Source organism: Varanus komodoensis, unplaced genomic scaffold (genome assembly GCF_004798865.1).
Source record: "Varanus komodoensis strain SLA01 unplaced genomic scaffold, ASM479886v1 scaffold7_3, whole genome shotgun sequence".
Classification (NCBI taxonomy): Eukaryota; Metazoa; Chordata; class Lepidosauria; order Squamata; family Varanidae; genus Varanus; species Varanus komodoensis.
Genome location: NW_025336480.1, coordinates 24980180 through 24990999, shown reverse-complemented (window position 1 = coordinate 24990999; position 10820 = coordinate 24980180).

The following is a 10820-nucleotide window of genomic DNA, read 5'->3' as shown; positions in this document are numbered from 1 at the left end:
CCACCATCCCTGACCATTGGCCATGTATACTGTGTTGGGAAAATTTGGATAAATCCTGTCAGAAAAGCATTACTTCTGTGTACTTTTGCATTGTGGGATCAAATCCTGTACTCCTTCTCAAAACCAAGCTAAGTCACTGTTTAAAATGGCATCGGAATTCAGTTTACCAGGAAGTATCTTCCTAGCCCAGAGGGCTTCTTGTGCCCTGGTCATTCAGAATGTCTAGAGTCTAGATAAGGGTCTGAGCTTATAATGAATAGTTTCTCAGTAGCTTGAATTTACAAGTCTAAGCAGACCTGGAGATGGGTTCAAGTTACTGAACTAAAGTGTCAATACACGGCAATTAGAAATATTGTAATCTCATTGTCTCTGTATGATTGACTGACATTCCTTTATCTGTTCTGTATGTGATGACCTCAGAATCTTATTGTAATGTCTGCATTCTGTCATCAATTGCCCTGTACCTGTGTACCTATAAAATACCCTGCAATGGTATTGAAGCTTTGCAGCAGAGTTTACCTCTGCCGGCACGGTAATGCATTATCGTGAGTCTACCGCCAGAACCTGGGTAATGCAATAAAGCCAAGATGGTCTGGACACTTGATCTTTCCCACGAACCCGAGTTTTATTTCCTCTTCTCAAATTGAGATTCTGGGATTCTGACAATTGAGGCATATGAAAACTGTAGTCCAAAACACCTGGAAGACACCAGCTGCCTACCCCCTGCCTACACATTGGATCTTGGTTCCTCATTCTTTTTTCTATAAGGGCAAGTTCCACCAACTGAACTGAAGATCTATGGAATGCACTCCTCAGAGAGGTCCACCTGGTGCCATCGTTATTTGTTTTTTGGCACCAGGCTAAGACCTTTTTATTTAAAACTTATTTTAATTGTTAAATTATTTGTATTTATAGGATTTTAAATTTTTAGCCAAGATGCACCAGAGGTTTTTAAATAATTTTTTATTGTTATATTGTTATTTATTTATGTATTTTGTTTCTGTTGTGAGCCGCCCCAAGGCTTCGTTGCGATGGGGGCAGCAAAAAATGGTTTAAATAAATAAATAAATAAAAATAAGATTTCCCCTTAATTCTTGTTCAGTCTTATAGAGTCCTGAACAGTTTTGCTATTTCTTAACTAAGGGTGAAGAAAGACTTCATATTCTCAGAGTAAAGGGAGAGGTTTCCACAATTTCCCCCATTTACTTTTCTCGGAAAAAATCAGTGTTTCCTTCAAAGGCATTCCAGGCCTTCATATCCCTACTTTCTGTACTCATGCTCTGCTCCTGAAAGTCACTTCAAACAACTTCTAGCACACCTAGGCTGTCCTTCCCCATGAGTGTAAGTCTTGCTGAAGATAGTGGGGCTTACATCTAAATGCTCATTATCTCATTTTTATCCTGGTATAACAGGAGGAGGTTGCCCTGGGGAGAGGACCAGCTCCATGGAAGAGCAGTTGCTTTGTATACAGAAACGACAAGGTTCAACCCTCAGCATCTCCAGACAGGGCTAGCAAATAATCCTTCTTAGACACTAGACAGCCACTGCCAGTCAAGGCCGACAATACTGGGACAGGTGAACCATTGGCTCGACTCACTGTAACTCAGCAACTCCGTTTCCTGTGTTACATGCACATCTACTCAACAGAAAGCCCTGCTGAGATCAATGAGATTTACTCCCAGTTAAGTGAATATGGGAATAGCTTTATCCCTAGGAAAACCCCTTAGAAGAGTTGGAACAACCCCAGTCTAGGTTATGTACCTGATATACAGGTGAGATGCTCCCTGCTTCTAAACAGTATTAGTGTTTTAGAAAGAAGCATAACTAGCATGCAAGCAAGATGGATGCTTAATATTTTAGCTCCCTGCCTACCCAGCCTTCTAATCTTCTCAACTCAGCTTTTAATATCCCTCATTAAAAAAGGGATTATACAGAGCAATGAAATGCAGTCTTCTTGATTCATCCCCTGATTCTCCCCTCCCAACATATTTAAACCCTAAGGATTACTCTGACTTTTGCAGACATGACACATTCTTCCCCAAAAGCAGCAGAAGACATAGAAGGCAAGGATGACAGCTAGCCAGGCAACAGTGTGAAGTAACCTTCTGGACAATGGCAGTCAGAGTTCCAGGAGGATTGGAACTTGTGCTGGAGTTGCTAGGCAAGAAACTGATAGGGTTGTCTGAGAACCTGACTAATATAGAAGCCATGGACAAGGAATTCAGGGAGCAGTGCCTGACACAAGGAGATTCCCAAACTCAGTACCCTCACCCAAGTTCTCCAGACTAAGGTGAACGCTTTGGACAAACACAGGGGTTTGTAAAATCTGAGCAACTGTAGTGCAGAGGGAAAGAAGAGGGGAAGATATGATCACACTTCTTGTGGCCTGATTTGCTGAAATCTGTCAACACTTCAATTCAACAGGTATGGACACTGAAAGAGCACATTGGACCCTAGCGCCTGACCCCTGCTCTCCAAGCCAATTTATAGACATTATACTTAACTTTGCAAGATTCCTCCAGTATCACCCCACTTTGCGAGCTCTGAACACATCCAGGTCATTAGAATAAAAAGGTATCAAAGTGGAAATACTTCAATTTACTGCTGAAATGCTTTGCAGACATAAACCACTGTGGATCTATATTAATTCCCTGACAGAAGCTGGAGTTTCTTAATGTGCTGTGTGAAGTCTTTTATCTGTCCTGAATCTCACACCATGGGATGACCCTGGGCTCTAACATTATGGGAGGGGGAGAAAAATGTCTCTCTCTCCACCTGCTCCACATTATACATAATTTTGAATATCTCTGTCATGTCTCCCTAATAGCTGCCTTTTTCCTAAGCCAAACAAGCTCAGTTGTTGTAACTTTTCCTCATAAGGCAACCAACCTCCAAGCTCTTGATCAGTTTAGTCTTCCTTTTGTGCCCTGTTTTCAAATTCTACAATGTCCTTTTTCAGGTATGTGACCAGAACAGTGTAAGTGAGCTCACACCATAGGCTTGTATAAGGGGAATAATGTTGGTGTAGGGGCTAAGAGTGCAGGACTGGGACTCGGGAGATCTGAATTCTAGTCCCCATTCAGCCATGGAACTCCCTGAAGGACTTTGGGCCAGTCACAGACTCAGCCCAGTCTACTTCACAGGGTTTTTGTTATGAAGAGGAAATCGAGGAGAAGGAGGAGGAGGAGGAGAATTAGGTAAGCTGCCTTGGAAGGAAAAAAAGTGGGATGAAAATGTAATTAAAATAGGTTAATGACAACTATCTCTAAGCTTATAGGTGAAAACTTTAAGTTGTGTCACTCTATACAAGCCAGGAAATCTTAATGCCTTGGCTATAAGTATTCATACAAACTCCTTAGAGATAAAAACAATCAAGGCTGAAAACCTCTTCTACAAAGCAGCACTCAATAAAGGTTGAAGGGAATTGTCACAACATGGTAGATTGTGGATGCTAAGAACTTTCTGGTCATGCTAACTCCTCATTAATTTTTATGTATGGGCTGACATGTATAACATGGATTTTTTAATTTTTATTTTTTGGTGCTGTGCCTCTCAGTTACTTTAGAGTAGCTAAGGACAGGAATGGCCATGGGAACATATTCTCGAGAATGTGAATGCTGAAAGTTTAATGTAGCCTCAATACAATATGGAATAAGCTCATTCTTCAGAGTGAATCTTTCACATGCAAATATGGAAAAGAAGCTAAGCCAGTTTACAATGGCACTGGTTTGGTCTTACACCTTCAGCAAAACTGCTGCAGAAAAATTGTACCATGGAGGATTTGTTTCCCCTTTTTGCATTATTTCTAGAACCTTGTAGCCTAGTTCACAGTTAAGCTGCCTACTTAAGACAACAAAAGCCTAAAAGGTATTGTGCTAGATGAAAGGTAAAGATCCTTGCAATGGGATCTCACACAGTCCCTAGATTATGAGGGAGTCTTCCAACTATTCAGACTGCAGCCTATGCCTCTTATCAAGAGCAATGTGGGTGAGGATATAGATGTGGATTTGCATATGCTGTATTTGCATGTGTTTGTAAACTTATAAGCTACTTGGTTGGGGCAGTGCACCTTAAGGAGGGATGGGAATCACTTTTCCGTTTGCACTTCACCCAAACTTGCCCAATTCACAGTACTGGGAGTGGAAGGTCCTCTACAGGTATAGAGAGTCACCCACCGACAAAGAAATCCAGATCTGAATAAGAGAGCAGGAATAACTGCTTTGACTACCGGCAGTGAGTTTTTTATGGCTTTGTATGTGTTTGTATTCACTTTTATCAGTTATGAATCAAGGGTTTATTCCTTAATTGTCCCTCCAGAAATGTTAAAGAGATCCAGTGGGGTGTTTGTAAACCTTCTAGAATGCAAAGCATTTTGACACTGGTGGCAAGTAGCAGTGGGTGTGTTTTTCCTTAACATACCACTCTCGTGTTTTAAGAAAAGGCAGAGCTCCTCTAACATCCTTTTCTCCCTTTGGATCATGAAAAAGAACTCCAAGAGAGGACTGCATTTGCTCAACACTGGAAGAGTGAAGAACTACCCACCGACGAACTGATCTTAAAAAAGATCTTGGACTGTGCAGAAATGGACAGATTGACTTTGTCATTGAAGGAGAAAGAAGATACTGATTTCTATCAAACTTGGGAATCTTTTTATTATTGGCTAGAGAAACGGGACTTCGTATAGATTTAAATATGTTTCTAAGTGATCATAAATGGAAAAAAATGTGGGGGCTGACCCAGCAGGTCCGATGTTTCTGATGATTGATGTTGTTTTTAGTTTTTCTTTGTTTTAGGGTTATTTTAATAAAACTTATTATAAAAAAAGAACTCCAAGTAATAGGAAAGGTGCAGTTAAAAGAACAAGAGAACACTTGAAGAGGTAGGACTCTGTGCCTGTGCAGCAATGAATCAGTTTGCCCCCCTCCCCATTGTTCCAATACACACCTATAGTTACAAAATCTAGGGATGTCCAAATTGGCAGTGGTGCAGGTAATGGATAGGTAATGTTAGAGGCAGGGATCTGCAACCAGCAACCCCCCAAATGAATTTAGTACCCCCACCCTGAATGCCAAATCTCCCATTGCTTCCTTCCTCTGTTCAGAAGAAGATCAAAGAGAAAACGTTGACTTTAAAAACTGAATGCAAGTCCTCCCATCCTGCTCCCCAGGTACCCTGTCCATCTGGCCACTGGTCTGGCATGTTAGCAACTGCTGGGCTACTGCACACCCCATGACCCATCAGTCTACCTATCTGATCTGACAGAGATGGTCCTGGATGTGGCCCTACCAGGCTGTTGGCTTTGTGCAATTTCAGTATTCATGCTGAGGGCACATTTTTCTGGGACTGGCAATACAGAGACGAGTCAGGTAGTTGACAGGATTGCCACTGAGCACCGTCTCTGCTGTGTGGTCGCTGCATGCCACTGTGGTCATTGTTACTGTACACCCTCTCTGTATGGTTCCATGATAGACCTTGGAGCTCAGAGTACAGAAACAAAACAGGAAGCAGCTTCAGTGCAGATGGAGGGAAACTCCTGGTAATGTGCCTACAGTCAGGCATATTCGGGGACAGTGAGGACTGAATGCAGCTCACCATCTCTGTCCAATATTCTATTCCCCACCCAGTGGAGCTTCGTAGAGTTGTTTGGTCCGATCACATTCTGGTATTCTTGCTCCTCCTGGCTGATAAAAGCCAGCAAGGAGGACATGACTGGTCCAGGAGATGATCAATGCCTCCTTGTGAAAGGAAATCACCAGATGCAGCCTGGAAGAGACAGTGGTGAGGCCACTCCCGAAGACATATTCTCTGGAGGCCTTTAATAACATAAGCTGGTGACAAATGTTCCTTTCCTGGGTGAAGTCCTTGGGTGGTAGCTAACTGTATCCAGGAGTTCTTGGATGTGACTGATTCTTTGGTTCCATTTCAACTAGGGATCGTGAACTCCAAGTGCTAGTGTGTTCTTCTTAATAGGATACATATTCCAATTTTTCAGCTCCACTGAGATGCACATCTGGATCTTCTCTCAAATGCTCATTCACTTGAAAGCAAAGCAGTGCAAATTAACGACATTTCACTTGGATGAATGTATGGTTCCTGATCCATCCAGTGACATGCAAGCAGAAATCTGCTCCCTGTGCCAGTCAGATATCTTTAACTGTATCATGTAACAAAGTATAGATGGGGATGGAAAGGGAGAGTAAAAGTGGTAAAGAAATGCTCCTCTTTGTCCTGCCTACTCCTTTGGGGCTGGTTTGGAATTGAAAAAGTAGAGCAATTAACACTAACACTAACACTAAGCAGGGTGGAAATTGTGAGTCTACATTATCAGTATGTCTAACATGCCTGGCCTGCGAGGAACTATATATATTTCAAAAAAGGATTTAGGGGAGCTTCCACTGGATCATTTATGGGGAACATGCAGGCTTCCAAATGTTGGAATTTGGAAGCCCTTCACCTTTCATTCCTGACTATGTTGACTAGGGCTGCCTACATCTGGAGGACCAAATGTTCTCACCCCTGCACTAGACCTTATAGAAATGGCTCAGTCATGTGGTTTGCTGCCTGATAAGCCACACTATCATTTAAAATGTTGAATGTGTGTACCTATTGTTCATCCTCAAATATCAGAGCAAGAATAAGCAACCATCAGATGTTTGCAGCTACGACTCCCATCATCCTGGTTTTTGGTCATGTTAATGGGAGCATATGAGAGTTGCAGTACCAAACATTTGAAGGATATCCACTTGGCCACCCTTATATTAGAGGATATATATCAAAAGTTGTACAAAGGAATTCATCAAATAACATTCAGTGGACAGCCCATTTTGTATCAATAGAAAGAGTATTCATGTGGCTTTTGATCTTGTACCTGACAAATCATAAATCAAGTTCAGGAAGCAAAAGGCCTGACCCTGGACATAGTTGGAGTTTTGTAGTCTTCAACAAATTTGTTTTGCTTATCACACCCAACCTTGTGCTGACCTCAGGATAAATATTGGTCCAAGGCCATTATCAGCTCATTCCTTCATTCTGAATGCAAGAATCAGTTGCTACTCAAGTTTCATTAGTCTGAATGCACACCTGTAGCAGGTGTGTCACAGGAAATGCCTTTACAAAAGAAAGCACAGGTAAAGGTTTTCACCTGGTGTGAGTTAAGAGTTTTCCAGGAAGTAAATACACTATTTTAAGACTTAAGTGATGGATTCTCAAACCAGTTAAGGAACAAAAGGCTGAAGGGAGAAAACCAATCCACAACAGTAACCCCACTGAGTTAACTTACTGTCCAACTCATGATGGCCATTCCCCAACTCATATAAGTAACTAAGGCTACAAACCTAAATTACTTTTCTGAGATTAATGAGTAAATATGCACAGTAAATATGTACAGAATAAGTCCTTTATGGACACTTATCTGGGAATAAGCCTCAGGAAAGAAAATGGTCCTCATTTGTAGGTAAACACATAGGATTGGTCTAGTGTATGACTGTAATCGTTGGTATACTCACCTGGGAGAGAGGCCCAAGTTGTTGAGTAAACACTGAGTAAACACTGATAAAGATTGTATTTCTGACTGCTCATTGTATCCCTCACTGGTATCAAAAGAATGACATAGGACTGCATGGAATATGATGTGTAGGAAACTTTTCAGTCTCTGGTGGAAGGAAAGAAAGAGAGAGAGAGAAGGCAGATATATTGCAAAAGGAATTATTCAGGTTGCCAAAGGATCCTTAATATTCAGTAAGGTTGTTTTTTTTTTTAATAGAACAAGATATAGGAGTGAAAACATTTGTGTCAAGTTTTTTAAAAGAATGTTCCAGCTGGCTCTCCTTGATGGAGGTTGTGGCTACTTAAAAGGCAACAGGCTGAGGGGTGGGGTTAGTAAAGAGAGATGGCAGATTCCTTTGCAGGTAGCCTACTGTTGCCTTTGGAAACAGACAGGGACTGATTAACCAAAGCAGCACAATTGAAACTTCTGCAGAAGTGTAAACATTCAAGCCTGAGCTTGCTTTGCATTGTTTCTCAACAAACTGCCCTCAAGCCATTCCATAACAACAAAAATGGAATATTTAGGCATATTTAATGGTAATGTAATGCCATTTCCTTGTTTATCTAAAGCACTGGTAGGCAGAATGCAAAGTAGATCTCCAGATGTTTTGGGCTTCAACTCTGGAATGCTGGGCATTGAAGTTCAAAACCTCTGGAGATCTGCTTTTCCCCCAAGCCACCCTGAATACAACCCTATCATTCCAACTCACCCAATCCACTGAGCAGCCAGGAGGCCACCAGGTTAGGGAAAGCTGATCTAAGAAAGCAACCTTTAGAGAACCTTCTCTTCAAGAAAGAAAAATGGATGGGGTGGTAGGTCAGGAAATTCTTTGTAACAGGCTTTTCTCCAGCCCTTATCTGTGACCTGCCCAGTGAAGTACTGTGACATACCTTGCTGGGTGTGGGTATGAAAAGGCTTCCCGATTTCTGCCTCCATGATATCAATCAGTTTATCTGCCTCCTAGACCTTTGTTGCCTGAATGAGCAGGAAAGTCCAGTTACAGACCAGCTAGAAAGCCTTGTTTCGCCACAGACTGAATAAGCCTGAAGAATTGCACATGCATTTTCTTTTTATCTGGAGGAAAGGGCAGTCCTTTCCTGCAGGAGTTAGTGTCAGTGACGTTCTAGAACAGGCAGGTATGAAGACTGTGAATGAGAATTCCTGTGATGGCCTATAATAGTACAGTGTAATGTGACCTGAAGAGTGATTTTTGTCATGCTGCTCCCCACAAACCTGAAGGTGTGTATTTTGGGGTGGTTGTTTTAGATTCATTTCCACAGGAGATGGTGTGCATTTCAGTTTCAAATGAAATAGGTTGCCAAAAATTTTGCTTAGTACTTTGAATAGCACCTTAGAAAATGGTTGCCAATTTTCACATTTTTGGTTATTGTATACAATCTGTTGGTGTTATTTTGCATATGAAATACATTGGAAGCTTCTTCATAAATATTATTGTGAACATTTAATATTCTATACTGAATCATAAATAGAAGGTAGGCATTGTTCCCCATATTACAAATTCATGAAAACCCAAGCATAGAGATTGAAAATACTTTGTCTAGGTTGACCTCTGCAATTTATTTATTTAATTTATTTATTTTTTGATTATATCCTGCCTTTTTCCTACAAAGGGCTCAAGGCAGCTTACATCATTCTCCTCCTCCATCTTATCCCCACAACAACAACCCTGTGAGGTAGGTTGGGCTGAGAGTCTGTGACTGGCCCAAAGTCACCCAGTTGGCTCCATGGCTGAGCAGGGTCTAGGACCCAGGTCGTCTGAGTCCCAGTCCCATGCTCTTAACCACTACACCACACTGGCTCTCCATAAATTGCTTTGTACTAGATTAAAAGAGAGATGGACATGATATGCTCCAACAAATAAGTCAGGTGATCCTGTGGTCCTCAGTGCAAGGCCAGTTAGTCACTGCTATCTCATTTGTACATTGGAAATTGTGTGTCATACTTGTTTCACTTTACTTCTGCCAATTTTCCAACCAGGTGCCATCAAGCGATCAGACAAGCTTCAATCAGGTTGATCCAGGTTGGGCTCAAGAATGGTTTAATGGAACTAGAACGAGAGGTGGTGAAATTAGAATTACAAAGACATCAATAGCTTTCAACAAGCTCTGATTTCAGTTGGCTGAAGACACCTCCAGCCCTCCAACAACCTCAAACACCTCCAATAGAATTTTCATTTTGATGTATTGCATGTTCATACCAGTCAAGAGATGAAGCTATCTTGGTGGCTTACTAAGACTGAAAGACATTGTAAGAAACCAAAAATATACAAATGTATACACAAACAACAGAGAGACACGCACATATCTAAAAACCATTTCAAACAACTGAGAAGAAATTCAAAACCTGGCTGAAACCATATCAGATGTTGTCAAATGTCTGACCCTGGTACAAAAAAGCTTACAATGTTGGTGCCAGGCAGGCTTCATCGGGGTATCATTTCATTATTGAAGAGGCCACCATTGAGAAGACCTTCCTTGTTACTGCCTTCTGAGTCTCCCTCAGAACAAATACTTGGAGGGTGCCTTAGATGATGAATGTAGGGTATAGGTAGGCTGATGACAGTTTAAAATGGTTTCACAAGTTGAAATTTTGCAGGATGAAGGCAGTAGTTTCCCAAAACAACATGCTAACAGAGACAGGGCATCAGTGTTCAGTGTTCTTTGTGGTTTCAGCAGCTTCCTCAATGTGGATAACCCCTACCTGTAGAAGTTTGCCAAGAAGGGCCTGGCCTCACAAGACATCTCAGATTCTCTACTCAATGCTCCTGCTGCTTACTCTCATAACATAGCAATTGAATTCCTGCTGAGGCAGAAATTATTACTGTGTAAGCCAGGGGTCTCAAACTCAACTTACCTGGGGGCCGCTGGAAGTAGAGTCTGGGTGAGGCTGGGCCGCATCAAGTATTCCACCACCGTGGTGGTGGTGGGCCGCTCATCCCGCGGCCGCCGGCCCGGGCGCCGCCGGCGCTTTGAAGGCCGCAGGGCCCCTCCCCCGTGCCCCGCCTGTCCCGGCAACTGGCCCATGGGCCGCGAGTTTGAGACCCCTGGTGTAAGCCCTTATACTTTCCAGAGGATTCTCTCAGGGCAGGAAGGCTTGTGGGCGATCTTGCCCAGGTGTTCATTCCATCAGTGTCACAAAATTGATGCTGCCTTTGATTGATACAGCATTGCATCCAGACAGCACTGGGTATGGCAAGCCAACTTCCTGAGTGAGCCAACACAGACCATGTTTCTTTCCATGCCAACTTGGAAGA